Genomic DNA, 9,241 nt, shown 5'->3' on the forward strand with positions numbered 1-9,241 from the left:
TCCTCCAAAATAGCTTGTTTTCAAGAAGCACGTACGAAAACAAAAGCGTTGAAGCTGCAGAATGTGTCACAGGTTATTTATATGACATAGAAGCTCCAGTGGAGATCAAAAATAACACCGTATGAGCAAAAAGCATATGACAAAGTCGGACGTTTTTTCCAGCCCAAGGAGTTGGATGTGCTGACTTTACAATACTGCACGCTAATGCACTGTTGCATTTAGAGGAGCGACCGAGGGCAGTTTCCATTGGTAACGCTAATGTAGCCAGGAATTCTCCAGCACACCTCGTCCCACCACGTCCCTCCTGAGGAGCAGCAGCCTCCCACCTTACAAAGAGACATCACAGGAGGGGGCGAGCACTCATGGAACACATCACACGCTAAAAACGAAGCACCTGCAATATTATCCCAAGAAAAGCCGAGGCGGTCTTTCTAAACTCAACTCTTTTAGGGTTTTAATGGAATTTAGCTTTAAGTAAAGACAAGAACCTGTAATGTTTTCTTTTCTTTTCTCAAATAAATGCGTGATTTTCTCCAGAAAACAAGACATCTGAATATTTTCCTTTTCCACGTTTCTGTAAGAGCCCAGTCCCAGTCGTTCAGTGGGAAGGGAGCCAAGAGCTAGTGCTGAAGAGGGTAAGGTATGGGATTAATAACTCCTCCAGACTTTGCTCTGAACTTTTCCTTAAATTACTTGCATATAATAGACTCTAGGGTAGTCTAACGAAGTATTTATTTTTTCATTTACTCTACTTTAAATAAATTTTATGGCACTGGATGGAATTTGATAGAACATAATTTTTCCTTCTCTTTTACTGCTGTAAATCTGAAGGAACATCTTCTGCGGCACCCTGGAGAACAAATTCTTCATTTCTACCTATCATTAGGATCCATCACTTTATTGGGCAAAACCAAAGTTCCCTCCCTGCTTTCCCCCTCTCCACCCCCTCTTTTTCTAATAGGAAACTTAGACACATAAGAGCAAACAGAGAAGCAAAACAAAGCACACTCAGCATTAATTTGGCAACTGGGAAACTCACTAAAACAGATTTTATTGTTAAAAACGGAGACTTGAAGTTTTCCTTCTTTAAAAATAACAAACCTCTCTGACATTTGCTGGAAATACTGCTAGCAAATGGATCATGTATTCCATTGCGCAGGAGATGCAATTAGATTTCTGCAGGTTTGTAAAACAAACTATGCTCTAGGAGCGCTGTCATGGAACCACTGCTCTGATTTCCAGTTGGATAACTGAGCTTTTAATTAGGGCTCCAGTGGTGCGACCGCTTTGCAATTTCCAAAGCTGCCTAAGGGATTTGAATGTCAAACTCTAATTACAATTATTGTGAACTGAGCATGCTCTAAGAGGATTTGAAACTTTGGCCCATATATTCCCTCTGCATAACAAGGAAGGATTTGCTTAGCAGGGAAAAGCTTTAATCTACTGCAGGTATGAAAAATTACAGAATTGGATCCTCTGCTACCGTAAATCAGCATATTTCATCCAATGTCTATGGAGCCAAGATGGTTTTTAGCCTGAGAGTGTAAGAGCCGCTGTTTTTTTCTCTGAGAGCTGAGAGCTTTGTGGAGCACAGTGATCCACAGCTCCGTGCCCAGGGCTCCGTGCCTTCTCTCTGAGGCTCCTGGCGCAGCGATAGGGCAGACCATCCAGGCTGGAGAGCTTTCAGCGTGATCCAGTCTCCAACCTGATAACAGATGACGTGTTCCTGCTCACTACGTAGAGCTCCTCGAGTATATGCCATTTCCAGAAACTCACTGAACGACTCGATATTCAATCTACATTTCAAAGTAAAAAGCCGTTGCAATTAATATCCCACTTTGGAAATTATTCATGCAGACTCCTTCAACCGTTTCGGTGACCGCTCCTCCGCTCTCCTGCCCCAAATGGCTTCGCTAAGAAATGTCTGAGAATCTCTCCTTCCTCTCGTCAAGTCTTGATTTCAGCACATCAGCATTTCTGAGCAAAGGGGGGGAGAAAGGAAAGCATACAGATCCCAAACAATGCATTTCTTGGAAAATTCCCAGCTGTATGACCAGGTAACGTGCTGGGCATTCAGGAGATCTGGCTTCGGTGCAAGACCTGGGGGAGTCACTCAGGGTAAGAGTATTCAAAAAACTCCACGTTCCAAGTTGGCTTAAGCATCCTCATCTCCATAAAGGTGAATGGTTACCTGCCTCCCTCCCTCAGACTGCCAACAAACCCAGCTTGGAAATGACTGATGAGGGCAGCCAGCGGTAACAGAAGAACTCCCAAGGGCCAAGGAAGGGTCTGTAGCTGATCACGGCATGCGAGCCAGCTTCCCATGCTCATTTCAACCAAGTTTCACTCTCCTTCACCCTGCCTCCATGCCTTCAGTTGATTTATTCTGTGGCTCTCTCTTACATGCCTTTGGGTTTTTCATTTCCCCAGGGGTCTTCAGCAAAGAGGGGACTCTTGCACTGAAGCTGGTAAATGTCCATGCCATCAATGCCCACTTCTCAGATAGTCCTGAGACATTCAACAAGCAGCACAGCATTCACTCTGCCATAACGAAGGCTGCCCAAAAACTGAGAGAAGCGGCTGGCTGTGCTCCTGCTGCCAGCCTTACATGGAGACAATGCAGCAGGAGCATGGTGAGCAGGCACAGGGTAAGAACAAAGCAAGGCCAACATTAAGATAATCAGGATCGTATGAATTAGCAGCATTCTTGTAGGTGCTGCTGTATTACAGCACCTGTGTCTGGAGGTTGCTCAGAGCCCAGATCACTGCTGCTTCATGTGCTGCATGGTACAGTACAGATAGATTTTAAGTTCCTTTGAGATCCTGGCCATTTTTATAGCTTGTTTCTTCTTTATGGTACAAAATAAGGTTTCCAACTGGGCTGTCTGCTCTTGAAAGCATAGCACGAGATTTGGCTTTCCAGGGGTGCTTCACGTGGCACTGACAGCCCAGGTCTGTGACATCTGCCCCTGTGATATCACAAGACCTGCCCCAAAGGACAGAGCAGCCACGAGTGGTGGCCCTGAGCAGAACAAGGAGGTGTCTCATGGAAGATTAGGATGGATTTGCACTACGCTTTTCAGCAAAACCTCACACAATACCCTATGCTTTTCACTAACTGAACAAAGAGAAAAGATGGTTCAAATTTAGCCAGGTGGAAAGACTATTGATTTCACGGAGGGAAGCCAAAGAAGGTGTACCAGGGATCATCTTGGCCCTGTGAGCTCAAGGAAGTTCTGTGGGGTCTGCTGGCTTACTGCTGGCAAATGCTTCTATTATACAGCCCATGCATGTGGAGCAGTGACACCGATAAGGAAACTGGAAACAAACCAGTGGATGCCTTTCACAGTCGGTCACTGGAGAGCTTATTGCTGCATATGCTTAGCTTTGCAGAAACAAAAGTGCGTAAGCATCTCTTTGTTGGATCCCAGCCAGATGCAAGTCACAGGACAGACCTCGTTTTGTCTTTGCAGGTGCCTGCCCTGTGCAGGTGCACATGTAGGGCTATAGCTTTTCATTTTTTGGTTCATTGTAAAGAAGAAGAAATTGCCTGGCAAAGTGAGGAGGGCCCAGCAGGAGGTGGGGGAACTGAGCTGTTCCACCAAGCACATCCTTGCAAGCAGAGCAGTGTTCCAGGAGATGATCTGCTCGGTGCTGCAGAGCCAGGCTCAGCTGGAGGACAGAACCCTGCATACCTGCACCAGGTGCAGCTAGGAGGCAACCTGAGAGGAAAACTCAAAATAACCCAAAAACTCAGCCTGGACAAGGAGCTCTCAGAGCAGTATAGTGAAGCTGCCAGGAGCATTCTGAGGGAAATGGCCCAGCTAGCTTGCTTGGATCTGCAAGGGGATCCTTACATAGGAGACAAATAAAGGTTTATAACATGCTGCACAGAGAGAGCAATAGCTTAGAGGGCACCTGGTGGTCTTTTGGCTTGGGAGTGTTTTTGAGGGCTGGGGGCAGTAACACTGTGCTTTGGGACAAAGGTATTGCCACGTGTAATGCTATAAAGTAATGTAAAGTACAGCAATAACAGTGGGGTGACAATATCCTAGGCTGCAGCAAACCAGGACAAGCCCAAACACTGCAGCCCTAGAAACAAAGGAAGGAAATTTGCTCTGCCCTTAGAAGGCCTCAGGTACACAGGGATCTCCAGCAAGACCTTCTCACCTCCTCTGCCAACCCTTAAATGAGATCTGGGCAGGGGTGGATCCTGGCTCCACCCCTTCTGGTCACTCAGGCGCATTGCATTGCATGCACCTGAGCTCCCCTGGGCTGGCCCTGCTTTCCCACCAGGTGCTCAATCACTAGTTCAGGCCACGACTTAGCATTTCTGCTACATCATGGTATAGGGTGGCAGCTGGAAGAGATAAGCCCTGAACTGAGATTTCAATGAAAAAATGACATAAATCAGGAAACAAGTTCCATTAGCTTTCCATCCAGTGCCATCGCACTGCCACCACTGGCAGCCTCAACGAACCTTTCCTTCGGACACCATGCAAAACGTGAGACAACTGCTATGAAATAATGCCATCTTGTTCAATCAGTGCCATGCCACAGCTTTTGAATTTCAGCTGGAAGTTCCTGACATGCGTTGGAGGCTCAACATGATGGCCTGGTTCGGAGCAGGGACTGTGAGGAGGGTCGGCTGGTTGTGCAATGCAGGACCTGGCTGGCAGTTAGAAAACTCATTGAACTCATCACATTTTTTAAGGGTGAGGAAAAGAATAGAAACCACGAGTGCAATCCTACCCAGCACCACAAATAACTACAAAGGGAGCACAACCTCTGGGTTTTTTTTGGCAGTCTCTGCCCAATATTCATGTTTTAAGCCCTTGTTCTGTTTGCCTCTGTTTATCCCCAAAATACGTCAGAAATTCCCACGAGCCTTTTCTGGCCTCGAATTGCCCTGTGCTCCCCTCAGGCTCCATCTGTTCTTGCACCCCAGTTGTGCAGGCTGCCTTTCTCTGCTCCTTCTCAGCCTTCATCCAGCCAGAAATGCAACGCATTCTGACGTTTCTCACGATCTCCAGCCTGTCCCATTCATTAGACACACGTTTTGCATGAGCTTATCAAACTCAGCAAAGAAATGTGCAACTTCATTCATGTTTTTCTCATCTAGGTGAAAGCAAGTCCCGCTCTACCACATCAGGGAGGGCATTCGGTCTCCTCTGCTCAGTGTGAGGGTTTCTCTCCAGACACACACTTCTTTCTGCTCATTTTGTTTGTTAAGGAATTTGGGGAAAAGGTTCATTGCCACAGACATTTCCTGCCACTCACCTGATAAAATCTAGAAAATTACAGCAATGCTTCCAGCAGGTCCTGGGTCAATCACTTCTCAAACACATTGACATTTTTAGCTGCTCTCTCTACCATCAACTTCTCAGAGCACCAGCTCTTCTAAAGACTGTTATCTCAGTCCTTTCTGATGGAAAAAGACCCTGAGATCTCTTATGGCAAGAACCACAGGGTTCCCTGACAGCTGTGGTCTCTGTATGGTCCTCAGCAGGACTGGGACCCATCCATCCTCCTGGGACAGGGGTGGGTGTGCGACCACGCAAAGAATGAAGTTTCCTACACACAGTTTTGGGAAACACTGAAACATACATAGCACCACAAAGTCATGCACCTGGGCAACGCCAACATCGCTTCCTACACATCTGAGGAGCTCACTGTGCTACAGCTCCAGTGCAGCTTTCCTGGATTTGCCATGTGTTTAATGGAACATATGTGATCTATATTAGCCTTACACGTCCGGGAAATCTCATATAGACTTCTAGTGCTATTGTTACACTCAGACACACCGCAAACCTCATAATGTCTGTGGTTGATCCAGTCCAGTGCACTCAGACGTGTACATTTCCAAATAAGCCTTAGACATTTTGGAATGCACGGCATTCCTCTCCTGCCATTTCCCACACAGGGAGCTCACTCACCTGATGGAGGCTGTGACCCCAACGCATCCAAGCTGGGCTCTGAGCTGCCCTGCAACCACGCTGATGACCAGGCCTGCAGAGAAGGGAAGTTTGAACACCTCTAGGAAGTATTAAAACGTAACATTTATTTATCTGTTTGGATTCCTAAAGAAAAAAAAGTGTTTTGCAAAAATTAAGGATTTTATGAACGGAAGGATTAAAGAATGGATTGTTTCATTTGTCAAAAACAATGATAACGTTTTGAGTTTGCAGACCTGTTGAGAATTGAGATAAATTCTATGTTCTGAAAGCCACTGGGGAAGCACAGCTGGCTGTGGGTCTGGGAGTTTTTCATATGGGCATCTCTACCGACATCAGATTAATGTGGCTGCCTTTGCAAATAGGTATTTCGTAATCAGAGTAAAGGTTGCAAATATCTGACCCATGATAGAACTGGAGTCTGGTTTCTTTCTTAATGACCATGAAGTGCAGTAAGTAAGAGGACTGATTTAGCAGCCAAATGCCAGCCTGGAGTTGGGATTCTTTGCTTCATTTTATGCCCTCTCTGCAATACAGAAGGTCCTTCTTCTCCCTCATTCCCAATTTCTAAAATGGAAGCATTTTGTGGCAGTCTTGTGAAGAGAAATATCATAAACATTGAAGAGGTTTTTAGGTCTCATTGCAGTGTAGGAATAGGTGTCCTGTAAAGCTCAGGTGGGCAGACAGGAGGAGCTCCGGTGAGGACAGAGCCTCAGGAAGCTCCTTTGGTTCAAATAAACACCCAACAGCAGTTGCTTAGACACTCTATTGAGAACCTGCAAAACAAGGGTGGAAACCTCGCGAGCTACTCACCACGTCTGTTCAGGTTAGAAATCGGAAATTCTGGATCACAGCGTTACAGCTCTTCTCCTCATGACCATGACTCAGGACTGCAGAATCTGCAGCACACACACACACACAAAAAAAAAAAAAAAAAAGAGAAAGTGAATTGGAATAGTCCTACCAAGAGAAGTTTTTTTGTTTTTTTTTTTGTTTGTTTGTTTTTTGTTTGAGAAGGTATTTGGGGGCGGATTTCAGCAGAGACCTTGGGAACTGAGGCAGGACACAGAACCTCCATGCTGAAAACCTGCGCTGTTTTTGCCTTATTGCATGTACCTTCTACTTTTAAAATCTCTAGGATCATGCCACGGACCTATGTTTAGAGCAGAAGGTGAGATCTCCATCACTACTATGTCTTTCTAGGAAAAAAAAAAGGCACCATATGAAAACATTTGGACCCTTAATTGGCCTCATTAAAGAAGCTGGCCATCTGGACCCTGCTGATTCTAATTAGTCATCGATAAAGCGGTGATTTGGTCATTAGAGAAAAAAAGAAAAAAAAAAAAGCCCCAAACCACCACCTCCACTTTCCTGCTATTACACACAGGGCTCCCTCCCCACTCCCAGACTGGAGCGGGTGGATGTGTTCTCACTCAGCAGCCATCCACCCCAGCGCTCGCGGGCCAGCAGCTTGTTTCTTGGCACGGCCGCTAAACCTGAGCCTGTAAACTGCGGCAGCCTGGAAAGGATGCAGCTAAATATGGCAAAGAAACCAAGAGCATGTGATTACCCCACCCTTTGCTTGTAACTCAGTCTGGTAGCCACACTTCCAAATGTCATCACTGTGCAGAAAACCCTGGATAACACGTGGAGGAGGGTTCCAGGCATTGCCTGAGCACCTTTAAAATTTGGTTTTTGTTTGTTTGGTTTTTTTTAACTGGTACCCAACTTGTTTCCAAGCAATTTCCCTTTGGTTGCTATTACTTGCTCCCCACACAAGAAGGGCGGTTCAGGAGAAGGGGAGGTAGGTGGATGGAATGACTCTTGCTGGTTCTTTCATGATTTCCAGATTCTTATGCTCCATATACTCCTTTTGACTCACCCAGTTCCTATCCAGGTAGATCGCCAGGACACTCCTCTGAGATGGAGCCTTCCCATTTCAGCCCATCCTGAAAGAGGACAAGCCAAGATCATTACAGAAACCACAAAAAGGTGTCTCAGTAAGAACGAGTGCTAAGAGAGCTTTAAGCTCTCCTTAAGAACATGGTTTGCAGTAATGGATGGGCAGAACTGGAGAAAAATTGCAAAAATGGGTTCATTCAGCACTGACGGTGCATCAGCGGATGAATCATTTATGTGTGGCCTTAAAAACAGAGGATCTTCTAAGGTCACCTCCCCATCCCTAAACCAACCACAATGTGTTCTGTGCCTTCTCCCATCTCAAATGCAGCTCCTTCTTCCTGTTCCTGGGAAGTCTGTCTGTATTCGAAAAAGTGTAGATACAGGGAATGGGTCTGAAAAGATTGAAGTAATGTATGCACAGTCCCCTGGTAACTGGGAGAAGAGTAGTGGCCAGTTTAGAGAACTAAATGTCAGCGTTTTGTAGAGCTTGTCAAGGGACTTGTTGAGCCCAAGCTGCAATGAACCAGCCAGGTCCAAAGCTGTAGCCTGGCTACATGCGAAGTTGGAGGAGGCTGCTGAATCAGGAGGAAGCTGGCTCAGCCACCCCATATGTTCTACTGCTAATCTTGTATCTAGGTCAAGGAAAAGTACCCCTCAAAATTAGCCTCCAGTTGGCCAACAAAAGCCCAGGGTTGCTAGGCACCTTATTAATCATATTCTCCTGTAGAAGCAGGATATAGTTCTTTGTAAAAATTTATTAATCATTCTTATTTTCACAGATGCTTTCATGTAAATTAAAAGACCTATAAAGACGAGCAATCAAAGGAACCCATCGATTTCACCCTGATCTTCTTCTAAACAAAAAGTCCATTTTTTTTTCTTTAAACTTGGAATAATAATAAAATAAAGAGCTTTCAGGAGCAGCAACAGCAGAAGGGTAATGTAAAGTGATATATTTGAGACCCAGGAGTGTGGTGTAACTTACTCTAGCCTCTGTGGCCTGTTTATTGTGTTTGTCTGGTTGCCCTGGGAACCAGCTCACGCCGTTTCACTTATTTTATAATGTTCCTGTAAATGTTAGGTAGGGCCGGGATTTATTATCCACTGTCAACACCTAAAATGGAACGCGCCGCTTAGTGTCGTTTCTTTGGCAAGACGCCTTTCCATGCTCCCTTAAAAAAAAAAAAAAAAAAAAGCCTTTCTTACAGAGATATATGTGCGAGTGTGCGTGTGTGCATGTGCATCTCTGCCCAAATAAACAAGCCCCGTGTGCCTTCCAGAAGCTGATGCTGGGTGGTGTGGACGCGGGCTGCGCGAGGAGGACCTGCAGTTGGGCGGGAGCTGTGACTCACCTTATTTGCGTGGGGTGAGCGTTTAGGGGACGG

General features: G+C 45.8%; 1 long non-coding RNA gene across 3 annotated transcripts in view; it reads right to left on the minus strand.

Moving 5' to 3' along the window:
- LOC110407525 overlaps window positions 1-7,904 on the minus strand; it is a 30,999-nt gene extending 23,095 nt beyond the window's left edge. Inside the window, exons 1-4 of one of the 3 annotated variants that reach the window (XR_002443922.1) lie at window positions 7,000-7,115; window positions 6,768-6,853; window positions 5,937-6,009; window positions 4,329-4,668 (exon numbers count right to left, since the gene is read on the minus strand). This is a non-coding gene — a long non-coding RNA (uncharacterized LOC110407525). Of the gene's footprint in view, window positions 1-4,328; window positions 4,669-5,936; window positions 6,010-6,767; window positions 6,854-6,999; window positions 7,116-7,836 lie in introns of those variants that run through there. The other 2 variants (XR_002443921.1, XR_002443920.1) reach the window with 2 other exon arrangements.

The sequence above is a fragment of the Numida meleagris genome, chromosome 17 (assembly GCF_002078875.1).
Source record: "Numida meleagris isolate 19003 breed g44 Domestic line chromosome 17, NumMel1.0, whole genome shotgun sequence".
NCBI lineage: Eukaryota > Metazoa > Chordata > Aves > Galliformes > Numididae > Numida > Numida meleagris.